Source organism: Streptopelia decaocto (genome assembly GCF_964273445.1).
Source record: "Streptopelia decaocto genome assembly, chromosome: 1".
Classification (NCBI taxonomy): Eukaryota; Metazoa; Chordata; class Aves; order Columbiformes; family Columbidae; genus Streptopelia; species Streptopelia decaocto.
This window is the reverse complement of record NC_138663.1, coordinates 115,480,238-115,493,707: the sequence shown is the minus strand read 5'-3', so window position 1 is coordinate 115,493,707 and position 13,470 is coordinate 115,480,238.

The following is a 13,470-nucleotide window of genomic DNA, read 5'->3' as shown; positions in this document are numbered from 1 at the left end:
AGCTCAGTGCAGGGTTTATTTTTTTTTACATTTTCTTTTGCCTTTCTCCTGGCTTGTGCTGGTTTGCATAATGGCCCAGTCGCCTCCCAGCCACGCACCTTTCGGGGATGCCCGGCTGAAGCCCTTGAATACACCTGCCTCCCTGGATCACATCACACTGCCGTCACGTTCCCTTTCTTGCTCCTCTACTGTACTTTGCTGCCGGTTTAAATTGTTTTCACCTGAAGAGCAGAAACAATTTAACTTTCTAATTTTACTGGTGGGGTTTTTTTAAAAAGAATTCGTCATGTTTCTATTTATGGCTGCGTAGTCCTAAATGTCAATTTGAAACCAGGCCAGAAGGTATTTTGGCCTGATGGGAGCACGCAGCCATAGGGTCCAGCACTCTATGTCCCAACCAGCTCTATATGGCTGTGCCCAGGTGGCCACTGGTACAGAGCATCATACCCAGCCCAGCAGTCCTTCATTGGGTAGCCTCCTGGGCAGGCATGCGGAATATTTCTTTAAATAACATCTGTTCACTGTAAATGCGAAGTCATTTGTTCTCTGGGCTACCCAGTACTACCAATCCAGATAGATAGATAAAAAAATAATAATAAAAAAGAGAGAAGCCTGGGATAAATCTGAGCCAGCTAAGAGAACACAGAGATGCTTGAACTCCCCAGCTGGTGAGGATAAAGCACAGGATCACCCACCCCGCCCCAAAATATGAGAGAGTGGTCAAGGCAGGCACCCGCTGGGAAAAAGCACAGTGAATTTCAGGCTGAGAAAGGGAAGCGTGGGAGTGGAAAACAATGAGGGAGAGTGGGGATCCGTTTTTCATGAGATTTTCTAGCCTCTTGGATTTGCCAGCCTCCTGCTTGCCAACAGGGGAAGTCCCCTGTTCCCTGCTGCTTTATGCTCATTCCCAGCCTGGCTTTGTGTGGCGAGGCAGCAACATTGTTCATTGAGGGACAAATTTGAATTCTTTGATCTTAGGATCCTAAATTCGCATTTGCCGGGTAATTAAAAACAGAAAAACATGCACGCACACGTTAAAATACCGCAATGTATTTGTAAGTGAAATTGAGCTGTGATTAATTCCTCACATTTCATTACAAACTAATAAAATTCCATTACAGGGCAGTGAATGGATCCTGCTAGGAGCAGGCCTATATCTTCTCTGTTCTGCATAATCTGTAGCCACATAGAACTTTGCAAAGCACGGGCAGATGCTAACAGGACGACTTGGCAGTATTTCCTATCTGCATTGCACATGTGAAAGCGACAGTGCAAGCTGTAAGAACATTTAGCATCAGAATGCCAGCAGACCTTTTAAGTCCTACGTACACTTCTGCCTCTGTGGAGGGTAACGGCATTTATTCTGTTCCCAAGATAAAGAGAAACTTTCTTTTCTCTCCTTTCCTTCAAAACAGACACTACAGGGACAGAAGGATACTGACTTCTTGCTAGTGACATGAAGGCAACATCTCGGATATGGATTACCTCAGAATTATCCTTCCTGACAAATAGGTTGTGAAATGATCACTTAGTCTTTTGGCAGGTCCCAACCCTGCATTTGCCCAAGGAGGCTTGAGCAGCCGCTGCCTTCTCTCTGCCATTGACTGCAGGTCCGTGTTTTCCTCTCCCTGTGTTACCCTGTGCCTTTCTGGGGCTTTTAATCCATCTGGTGCAAGGTATGTAACTGCACAGAGCAAGCGCAGCGAGGGGGCTTTATCTCCTCCTTGATCAGTTGAACACAGCAGCATCTGCCAGCTCTTCCACCAGAGCCACAACCCATCTGTGTGGAGCTCTAGCTAAGAAGTTCTTCTGAAATACCCCTTCCGTGCTAAATATACTGATTCCCTGATGGCATCTTCCACCATTTGCTCCTGCTCCCAAATTCATACAACAGTAGCATCCAGTTTTGCTCCTCTAACATTTGGGGAGGCAGGGAAAGGCACAGAGAGTATTTTTAGTTCCTTTTATTGCATTTATGTATGATCCCTTTCTGGTTTCAAAGGAAATGTAACTGAAACTCTGTGTGGTTTTGGAGTAAGGAAAATGTTAGATAAAAATTAACATTTTAAATCAGGGAAATGATTTGTGAATGAAAATACTTTTCTTCTTGTGGCTTTGCAGAATCACCATTGCCTTCAGGGTAGCCAGAACAATTTTCAGGCCAAAGCAATATTTGAATTCTTGTTCTTCCCAAAGAAAACGAGTGGGTGGGTTTCTGCCTAGAGGCTAAAGCAGAGATCTGCCCTGGCGTTGAGTTGCAGTTCAGCTGTAAGGAGGCCGCCATCCTGTCCCTTTTGCTGGGAGGTGGTGCCATGTTGCAGACACAGGGACGGCGTTATACCGAATTTGCAACAATACCAGCTTTGCCACTGATCATGGTAGAAACACAGGCTACAGCAAATACAACTTCATTTTCATAAAGGAGTGATCCACTGGTTTAGAGTAATAATGCTCAGCAGTGTCTCCAGTTGGCTGTTCGTCTAGTACAACCCAAAAAGGAAACACTGACAATATTCAGCAAGAAAATATCCTGCAACAAGCTTAATGTTGTGTTTTTTTGTTTTCTTTTTGAAGCTGTTTGTCTTTTTGCTATGGCACAGCCAACTTCTCAGTTTGCCCTTCAAACCCCATCTCTGCCTGTCCCTGTGTTTGTAACCTACAGCCTCCATAGGGTAGGGGAACAATGGTGTTTGTTCCCCTAGGTTTGAGGAACTCCAGTATTCATTGAACTCTATAAAACTGAATTATTTTCAGCATAATTTTGATTGGTTTTGAATTGCAAACCAGGGAAAAGATACTGGAGGAGTTCAGGCTGTGGAAGCGTTGGTTGGCTACAGCCCACGCGTGGAGGCCGTGTTGGTCTGCCCTCACTCCTGGTCTGCTCACGCCACCCTCTGAGGGACCCAGTAAAACCCCAAAGACTGCAAACCTGAGACACAGGAACTGGGCTGTCTCTTTTCTAGATATGTTTCCCTGCACTACATCCCTTTATGGGGCAGAATGGCTTTCAGCTCCAATCCCTCCTGCAGCACCATCATGAGGAACGGGTGGGAAGCACCAGCGAAGGGTGAGGAGCAAGCGGCTGCTCCAGGGGGACAGGCACCACCACGTAGGCTGCCCTCCCTGCTGGAAGCACTGCCTTGCAAAGCTGAGTCCCAGGTTTACAGCCTCGTCTTCCCAGGAGCATGGAGACATGACACTTGGGTCCTCTGGAGACAGAGGTTTCCAGTTAGATGTCTGCAGGTTTTTTTTAAGCCTATTGCACTTTACCATAATGAACCTGGATCAGAACCAATGCAAAGCAAGGAATACAACCTCCTACTCTTCAGTCAAGGACCACGACAGAGTTCTTCATTCACACTGCCTTTCAAACCCCATGCTGCAGTCATATGATACCTCAAAAGTCGATGATCAGAAAAAGATATTTCTGCAGGCCAGGAAGCTTGGAGCAGGAATACCCAGAAAGGAATCCTTCAGAAAAAATTACCCATTATTGTTCTGTTCATCCAAAGTACCTAGCTATCCCTGATCACTATGGATTTGAGTTTTTCATTCTTTAAATTATTTATCCTCTTAAATTCTTTGTGAGATACGATGTACATAAGGCATGGAGACCCCCACGCAACATGATGTGGGAGATCTGAGACAAAGTAACGCCTGAACTGAAATCCCAGGCTGCAGCTTTGACCACCAAACCAACATCCTCTATAATCTTGCTGGATTATGGAAAAAAATAAACAGTTCATTTCACCAATAATCTAATAATACCATTTTTACGTTATATTTTTATGTACAAAGACACATACAAAATAAATACGTGTACTTTTATTTCAGGTAATATTTATAACCTAATGGCATTTATATAATATATGCATGGTTTATGTGACATTTAAATTATATATATGCATACATTTTCGAAGTGCATCATTATGACATGTCTCCCAGTGCAGAATTAGTATTTCTACTTTTTTTCCCCTGTTCATTTCTTACTGCAACTCACAAGAAAGCAGCTTCATCAGTAACTTATTTTGGCTGACATGCACCTATAAATGTGTAGCGTTTTTTGCCATATTGCTGCTCGCAAAATGTTGCCGTGCTATTGCACTCCTTTGTTTAAAGTTCTCCTCTAAAAGGCTCTCTGCAAGGGCTGCGTAGGAGGCTTTGCAGCAGGGAGGTTTGAAATTGTTTTTCTGAAAATTATTATGAAATGTCTGTCCTTTTAAAGGTCTTGGCCAGCTGCACAGATATTTTCCTCTTTTCATTTTCTTTATTTCTGCAGCACCGAATAACATGATCTAATATTTTATATGTAAAATATATAGTTGAATCTCTACCATATACTTGCCTCTTTAGCAGCTTTTACTGAGCACTGAGGCACCTTCCGCCATTCTCGTTTTGCCAGCATATTTCCTTAGAGACCAGCCAATTTAGGGGTCGATTCTACCACGGTTACTCTCACCAGACATTCCTTATATTGTGTGCAGTCCCCCAGAGGCGAATGAGCCTCTCTTATTTAGGCAGCAAATTGATACCATCTACATCAAAACCTCATCTTCAGCAGTTGTCTCTTGCTCACCTGTGATGCCAAACAGCCTCACGAGGCATTTCCAGGAGTACTGACCAGCAGTATCAGTACAGCCACCGGTCCCCCGGCAGAAAATTCCCTATAGTTTTGACCACGGTCATGGAAAGGACAACCAAACCCCACAGTGCCAGCTGTCTGCACAGGGTCTTACACTCCACTCATGCCAGAAGAGAAGCACCACACGCTGACTTACAGCCAACCCTTTTCACCAAATGTTGTGAAGTACGTGTTTCACCAGGGTGGCAGACAGGAGTTTGGTTCTATGCTCCTACCAGATAGAAACCAAATGCCCCACTAGTGAAAATCCTCGTCTGCTGCAAACTGTGCCAACTTCTTTCTTCATGGAGGTCACAAGTATCCTGCATGAAACTCAGCACCGATCTGGTTCCTGCACACCCCACAAGGTGATTCAGCCATCTGAGCAGCAATACCTTCCTCAGCCTGTTCACCCAGGAGACAACCTGCGTTTAAAAGCAGGATCCATCCACGGTTATGCTGTGACACAATGCATTTCACATGAAGACAGGAGCAGCCTTAAGTTTTTTGCATACTTTGATGTATATGTGAAAAAGTAGATACTTTCCCTTGTTCCAGGCACTTGGACTATAAATCCAAAGAGAACTTGAGTAAACATCATTTCCTTAGTATGTTAAAAAGTTCAGACTGTGGAAAGAAGACATTTCTGAGAAACAGATTTTAGTCTTTGAAATAATTAGGCTGAGCTGAACAGATTTTTGGCATTATTTGTAAGCCAGTCATTGTTCAGCCTCTGTACTTAGAAGAGCAATTATAGCTCCTTTGGAAACATCCTTAGTTGAACTCTTAAAATAATAAAAACACTCCTCCATAAGACCACATCAACATATGGTTTTTGTAATGACAGCACAAACAAATCACCCACTCATTGAACACATTTAGGAAGAAGACAGGAACAAACAGAACAAACAAATTTTCTAAAGATTACTTACTGGCCCTGGTCAATCAGAAAAAAAAATTAAAAAAAGAAAATCTAAATTGAATTCAGAAACTGCCTATGGCTTACAGAACACACATAAAATATGCAAAACACAAATAAGCAAAAACATAAATACCACCAAACTGTAACACAAAGTTTACAGATAATATGCTGTGAAGTTGTGTTTCAAAAATATCGAACTGCTGATGCCCAGTTTTATGATCCACTCACTAGTTCAATTTTTAACTTTGGTGATACATCATGAGTAAGTAAGAAAGAGATGAAGTACTTCTACAGTAGTGATCATTATCAGAACTCCCTGGTTTCACCACCTTCCTGGTAAGTCCAGAGTGAGGTCCCAGCTGAACAAGAGCTGGTGGGTGATGTGCATCCCTGCTGTAGTTCCCTCTGGTAGATGCTGCTGTGTGGTGACTACATGGATGTTAACTATTCTGAGATTAATGGACCTGTGTCACCTTTCCATGGCTCCAGCCAGCTTGGTGCAGCTCTGTGGTGCATACTAACGAGTTAGTGTCACCTCAGAGAAGTGGAGTCCCAAAGCACATCTGGCTTAACACCAGCACAGAAAATGCCCTGGCAAAATAAGCATCTGCGCCTTCCAGGAGCCTGGTCTTGGAGCAGTCTTGAAAGCATCCACATCTGCAGAAATGTGGAGGGTGAGGTAAATGGACACAGGAAGTTCTTGAAATATAAGTCACTCCCGATCTTATCTCATCTAATATACAGGAATGTACACACACACACATTAAAGGCCTATACTTTTTCATACTTTCAATCTTTTTACTACTTTCAAGAACCTTTTAGGTACTAGTCAGGTGTTTGCAGAGCCTGGAAGTTCTCCCCTTCTCATCTGGGTCACAACATCTGTCTCTCTGCTTACTGCATCTTTTTATGCATGTGCTGGAGACCATGCCCAACAGCTTCTTCTCCATAACCTCTTCCTCTGCCAGGCAACAGATAGATCAGTCCTCATGCATGATCTACATCCACACAACACACGTATGGCTTCCTGGGGCTGAGCACTGAGAAACAACTTGGCCGCCAGCAGCAGCCAGTGCAGTGTCCGCACAGCTCCCTGCAGAAACTTCAGCCAGGCCTCGGTGTGCAAGAAAAAGGGAGAAAACAAGCTCCACATTCAAAATGGCGTTTGTCATCTGACAAATACCCAAAGAGAGCCCTCAGCATGAAACAGAATTTAAAAGCTAACAGAAGCAGATTCCTCCAAGAAGTGATCCTGCCTGCATGTAGGTCTGTTGTTCTTGCTTGTCTTCTTCTATGTTCTGTGAAAAATCATAGAATCATTTTGGTTGGAAGAGACCTTCAGGATCATGGAGTCCAAACATAACCTAACACTGGTACTAAACCATGTCCCTAAGAACCTCATCTAAACGCCTTTTAAACACCTCCAGGGATGCTGACTCCACCACTTCCCTGGGCAGACTGTTCCAATGCCTGACAACCCTTTCCATGAATAATTTTTTCCTAATATCCAATCCAAACCTCCCCTGGCACAACTTGAGGGCATTTCCTCTTGTCCTATCACTTGTTACTTGGGAGAAGAGACCAACACCCGCCATGCTACAACCTCCTTTCGGGTAGTTGTAGACAGCGATAAGGTCTCCCCTCAGCCTCCTTTTCTCCAGGTTAAACAGCCCCAGCTCCCTCAGCTGCTCCTCATCAGACTTGTGCTCCAGAATAGAATAGACTAGAAAACTCTACATGCTACTTTTGATTCCAGTTGGGAAGTGGACCAAGTAAATCACACTGGTCAACGTCCTCTGAATAACTCTAGATGAGAGTGAGTGAGAACAGCATGCAAACACTGATGGCTGAACTGGAGCCCCTGGTACGACGCTCTGTATGTTGCTGCAGCCTGTAGGAGTGGGCAGATGGTAGCAGTGCCAGAAAATATCTGGCAACCAAAACTTCTGCAGATAGAGCCAGAGTGTCTTGCTTGTTGTCAATGCAATGAGTTAATGACAGGAAGAAAAACTAGGTTTCCTCCTCTAATCCCTACCCATGCCATTTTCAGGTTCAGTCAGACCCAGGATTGCTGCTGCTACAGATGTTTAGCTCAGAATTATGTCCGAAATAGCTTCAGCAGCTGGCACTGCCTCTGTCCTGCCATGGGCTGAAAGCATCATTGTCAAGTCCTTGGAGAGACTGTAAGTGCTGAAGATGATCAGTGGTGATGAGTCACGGTGGTGGAATGCTTCCACAGAAACAAATATTAATGAAAATCAGGTGGAAAAGGTGCACATTGTCTGTCTTTGAACAGTTTTATCAGAGGCAATGCTTGCTTTCAATTTTTGTCGAACTGTTACTATTTTACCAGAGGTCAAGATTTGAGTATTTAAAAACTGGAAAAATTAACAGTGCTACTGGAAGCAATGCTGCGATATAGTCTACTTTATTAGTATTGAGCTTTGAAAGGTAACTAAACAACAGTCTGATCCTATGGGGAATTTCTCAAGACTTAATCTTTGTTATAAATGAATTATTTAGATTTTATTTGACATTGCTATTGTGAACTTGGGGAAAGCCTTGGTGACGAAGTACTGTTACTCTGTGCCAGTGCAATAAGGAATGACTAACTTGCCAGTCTGTCTCCCAAGTTGCCAGGGGCCTCAATCTTTGCAGGAAAATTATCCTTGAAAAACAACTCCAGTTATCCTAATCTCAGGGCTTCTGGAGTAAGTTAGTCCTTTGGCCAGAGAAATGTTATTTTGAGATCTGCATCTAGGAAGGGGATACGGCCACAGGGAACGGGGCAGTTCGTGTAAGCCCTGCGCTCTGGGAATCTTGTGTTTGACTGGGTTGGCAAGTTTTCAGTTATCTGGGGGAAATTTATTTAGTTTTATTTCAGTCAAAAATTGGAAGCACAGAAGAAGCTGTAGGAGGGCTCTTCAAAAGCTTAAGGTGAGCTGAGAGCAGCCAGGTGTTGCGGTGAACGTTACCTATGCCTAGCAGAGCAGTATCTGATTGAAGGTTTTTCCTTGCCAGCAGTGATGACTCACATTAATTATCTTTTCTCTTTGTATACTGTCTAGTGTTTACTTATTACAGTTCTGTATTGTTTTTCATTTCTTGCAAGAAACTGAAAACATTATTACCACATTTCCCTTCAGTTTAGGATTTTTAACCTTTTCTTGGTGTGGGGCTTCACAAACAGAAAAGTCTGTAATTATTTGGGCTCTTTGCTGCTCAGATGGCATTTCTAGAGGATCCTCAACTCTTTCAGTGTGGATTGTTTCTAAATCTGCCCTGCCCAGTTATTATCCTATCACTGTGTAAAAAGCTGTGCAAAAGAGTTTTATTTTTTTCTGAACTGTTTATGTGCAGTTAACGCTACAGAAACTTAATAGGAACATGTTAACTGTGGAAGTGGTATGTATGATTGATTCATCATCATAGCTTCTCTAAAAAAGTAATTCCTTACATTTTCTTTGCCAGACAGACTTGCCAGAAGGTCCTCTGTCAGTCCATGTTGTCACTCTCTCCATTTGTTTGTCCAAGTACTTGGGTGACAGTGGCAGGTAACTCCTCAATACCTACAAGATTTAACAAGGGAATTGGATATTTGTCTCTGACGACAACTTAAAAATAGTATATATCACTATATTGATGATCATGGCAAAGAGCTGCTTAAATAATTTCTCTAATACAGTACTATAGTCAGTTCCCTTTTCTGAAGTTTTACAATATGGATGTACAGTAGACAAAAGGTTATCTCCAGAAACCAGGTTATCTCCAAAACCTTTTATTTTTTTTACTTATAGCAAAACAACAAATTAAGAACATAAACTTTGCAGAAACCTTAAAAAAAAAAAAAAAAGAGAAAAGAAAAAGAAAATCTCACTTTTCATATACATGAACAAAGTTTTTATCCATAATATGACAAGAGCTGCATCTCATTGGGACCTGTATCACATAAAAGACAACTTTCCAGTGCCTTGTAAGACCCTCTGATTTTTAAGACTCTCAGTTCCCCTCCTTGCCTTTTATTTGCCTAGGTAATCACAAGAAGTCTCAAATTTAGCTCAACACTCCAGTCTCTATTAAGCATTTAGCTTTAGCATTAGCTCCCTCCTGGAGAGATCCCAAAGCAAGAACGAGCTCAGTTTCACCAGACCCGCGCTCCACCGCAAAACCCAGCTCCCCTCTCGCTGCCATCCCAGCATTCACCACATGCACAGCACACAGACCATCCAAAAATCCACTGACGGGATTCATACAATAGCATGAGGTCATGGTCAAAGCTCTGTGCTGCAGTCCAAGTCTAGTGACAGAGGTGAGATCAAAAGATTAATGGATAATCAGCTTGCTTTATTAACAATATTGCAAACAAAACAAAGAGGAAAGATCAATCTTTCCCCTTAACTTTTTATTTCCGCACTTTTCCAGGTTAGGGTCATGGGAATGTAACCTGCCAAAGCCTTATCTGACACTAAACATCGTTTTTGTTTAATAATTAAAATGCAGGTGCTGTGGATCCAGTCCATCTTGCTTTGGAGATGCCTTCATTTCTTACCTGTTTAAAAACCTCTCATGGCACATTAAACTTAAGGTTTTTCTTTTTGTACCTATTTGTTTAATCCTTCAGCAAATGACAATTTAAACTCTTGTTAGTTAGACAACAGACATCCCTTTCTCCACCCTTTCCTCCTCTCCTCATACATGGATTGTGGTGGGAATTTCTTACTGAAATTTCATTAGGATAAACAAATTAAGATGAAAGAGATTGTTATAGGATTAGAGGACCACAAAATTGAAAAACAGAATTTATATGATGATCACAAACCAAAAAAAAAAAAATTCTCATAACTAAATAATCTTTTACAAAGTTAAGAAAAGCAACAAAGGAAGATTGAATACAACCAATACGAGCGAGCCATCATAAAATGGAAGGATATATATCTCTCAGCATAGTAACTACAGGGAGGAAGATCCTCATTTTAACACCTTCCTAGTGCATCACAGGTCGGATTACAGCCCCTCTCTGCCAGGCAAGCACTCAAGAGCTTGGATAACTCGTGGTGTAAGCTTCACTCCTGCTCAAATACAATCATCTGGCGGCTGCTGCAGAAGGGTTATAACCCCCGAGAGCCTGAGTCTGCTGCCTTCCCACCACAGCCCTTGCCCAGATCTCGATGGACTGAGAACGCTAATCCCTTCCTGTCTCTCAGAAGACATTTCTCTGCCATTTGCCAGCCTATGAAGCTTTGAATAACAGCATGTCCTGTCTGCTTTTCAAAAAGGAATCATCTGCTTCTTCCAGTATGTTTGTTGCTAGGTTATTCAAACTGTATTTACTAGGTCACATCTGCTGAGAATGTAAGTTTTACTCACATATATGGCCTAGTGAGGATGGCCTGCAGTGTGTGTTGCCTTTAGTTTTTATAATTAACCACACAAGTTGGTTAAAAATTCAGGAATGTGTGTCCCAGTTTGGAAGTCTGGTCAGCAGCAAAAAGAAGCTGCAGGAGTGGAGTCACACAGGCGTTTGAAGGTTAGGGGGCTCTCCTCTGCTTTTTGTTTCTTTATTGTGGTTTGCTTATTTGTTTGTTTGTTTTAGTATCTGCAAGGTAAGTATGCCATGTATGTTCTCTTGCAAGCTGTGGTAATGAACTTGCTTCTCACATGTATGTGGTCAGATGGTGGATGCACAATCTGAACTTGCAGCCAGGGTTTACAAAGCAAAGAGAGCAATTTTTCTGTACAATCCTGCTGTTACAGGGAAACTTTTTGTTCCTAAAGAGCCTTTAAGGGTGAAGCCAAAATGTGGACTGAGTTTAAATTGCCTACCTTTCCTTGAAAAATCTGTCCCAGTGGATAGCTTGAAGAAGGCACTTTTAATTTGAATGGATTTGGGGGATTTTATACATCACGGTGGGGCTGGTCAGAAGCTCTCCAAGATATTCTGGATCACTGGAGGCACCGGGTTTGCTGTCCCTTCACAGGCTGTGAAGTCTGCAGGAAGCAGGAGCAACCCTGATGTCCTTTTCTGTGCCGGCATCACGCAGCTGAGGACCTGGCTGAACTCCCCACCATGGCTGTGGTTGCCAGAGACCTACTGCACCCTCCACAACTGGTACCCCATTGGGAAGTGTCTTGTGTTGGGAAGCGGGTGCGTCCTGGTCCCAGAAGAGAGACACCAGAGTCCTGCAACCTGCCGAAAGGTTCTTCTGTGTCTTTTTCCCAAACTCCTTCCTTTCAGCTGGTCACACAGCCCTGACTCGGCAGGAGGGCTGCAAAGGGAGGCAGGGCTGCCTGGTGCAGGTGTGTGGTACACCCAGGTGGGATCCAAAGCAAGTACAAGGAGTCTTGCCAAAAATGCTGCAAAGGCTTGTGGACTGGGTGACTCTGGATGAGATGTGTGGGTATCCTGACAGCACAGCACCACAGGGCACGGCAGAGAGGAGGGAGCAGACGTAGCCTTTTGTACCAGTGAGGAGGGTGAGCCCCAAGATGAGAGGAACCTCAAGACAGCAGTGTTAGGTTTGGAGGAGTAGTTGGACCACTAACTATGTTTGAGATGTCTCAGTAAGAAATCTCCAGCACTGACAGATACAAAAGGAGGTTTAAGGCTGGCTATAATGACCATCCTGAAAATCTTCTCTGTTCTCTCTCTCCAGCCTCAGCTCCACAATGAACAAGCGAAAGGTTGCAGGAGCTCCATGGGAATGCACTCAGCCGTAAGTAAACAGTAGTAAAAAATTATCTTCTGGGATCTCCCCAAGAGACAGCAATAGAGAGGAAAGCCAGCCGTACAAACTGCTGCAGGGTTTACAAACGCATCAACGGTTGTGAAACTGAAAACAGCCAGCGGGTCTGTCTGTCTTGGTCAAAGCACCTTCCCTGTTCTCCTGGCCAGGAGACAAATCACCTGCTGCAGCAACCAGTGTGGGGCAGCCACATGCTCCGGTATAAACCCAGACAAGAATCAGGAAGACCCAAATTATCTAGATAATGTCAACCTTTTCTAGAGATACCATCGATGAGGTGGCTGAGTTGTGTTCTTTCCTGTCTCATTTTCATGAAAGGAACCAGGCAAGCAGCTTTTTTTTTGGTTTTGTTAGCATGCCTTCCACTGTTAATTATAACACGCTTCAAACTCTTTTTGTTTTTTAGACAAACTGCTCATGTTAGAAAAAAAATTAAATTCATTTATCAATAAAAGTCAACAAGCTTTTCATTACTGATTGGGAAATGAATAAAAAAATACGTATATTTTATGCTTAAACATGAAAAGTCCAAAGATGTTAGGTGTTTTGTCAAATCGTCAGACACAAATTTGTGTCCCATACAGAAATATATTTAAGGAAAACAATATACCACCTACTTCTGTGGCATACTATGACCTGATTATCATGATGGAAAATGTTCATAACAAAAATCAGTTAATAAGTAAGATAGTATTTTATAGGCGAAGTTCAAATTTTATATGCTAACTTCAATCTCAGAGCTGATTTAAGAAGTACCTTCATGTAGAACATCTTTCTCTAACTTTTGCATGTCTGTTAAGGCTAGTGTAATTAAGGGCTTAATTAGAATTTTAAATGCTTAGTTCATGTGTTGGAAGATAACTCTAAAAAGACCTTTATGACATGGGAAAGTATGTGGGGTTTTTGTCATAATTGCCTATCTTGTGTATTGGCAGCGTGAGAGTCCAAATGAGAGACTGTAACATTTTTAAATAATGTTTCCAAATATCTTTTATTATTTATAATAATTGAACTCTTTTGTTTTCTTGATGTTCACATCACCACGTCGTTCCTGGACTTGTACCTACTGCGTCAGCTCCCTTTGCATTATAGCTATAAAGGTTGTATGGACCTGCACACAATAGAAAAACAAAACAAAAGCAGCGAAATAAAACTGGGTGGCCTTCAGCCCACCGAAGCAGCAC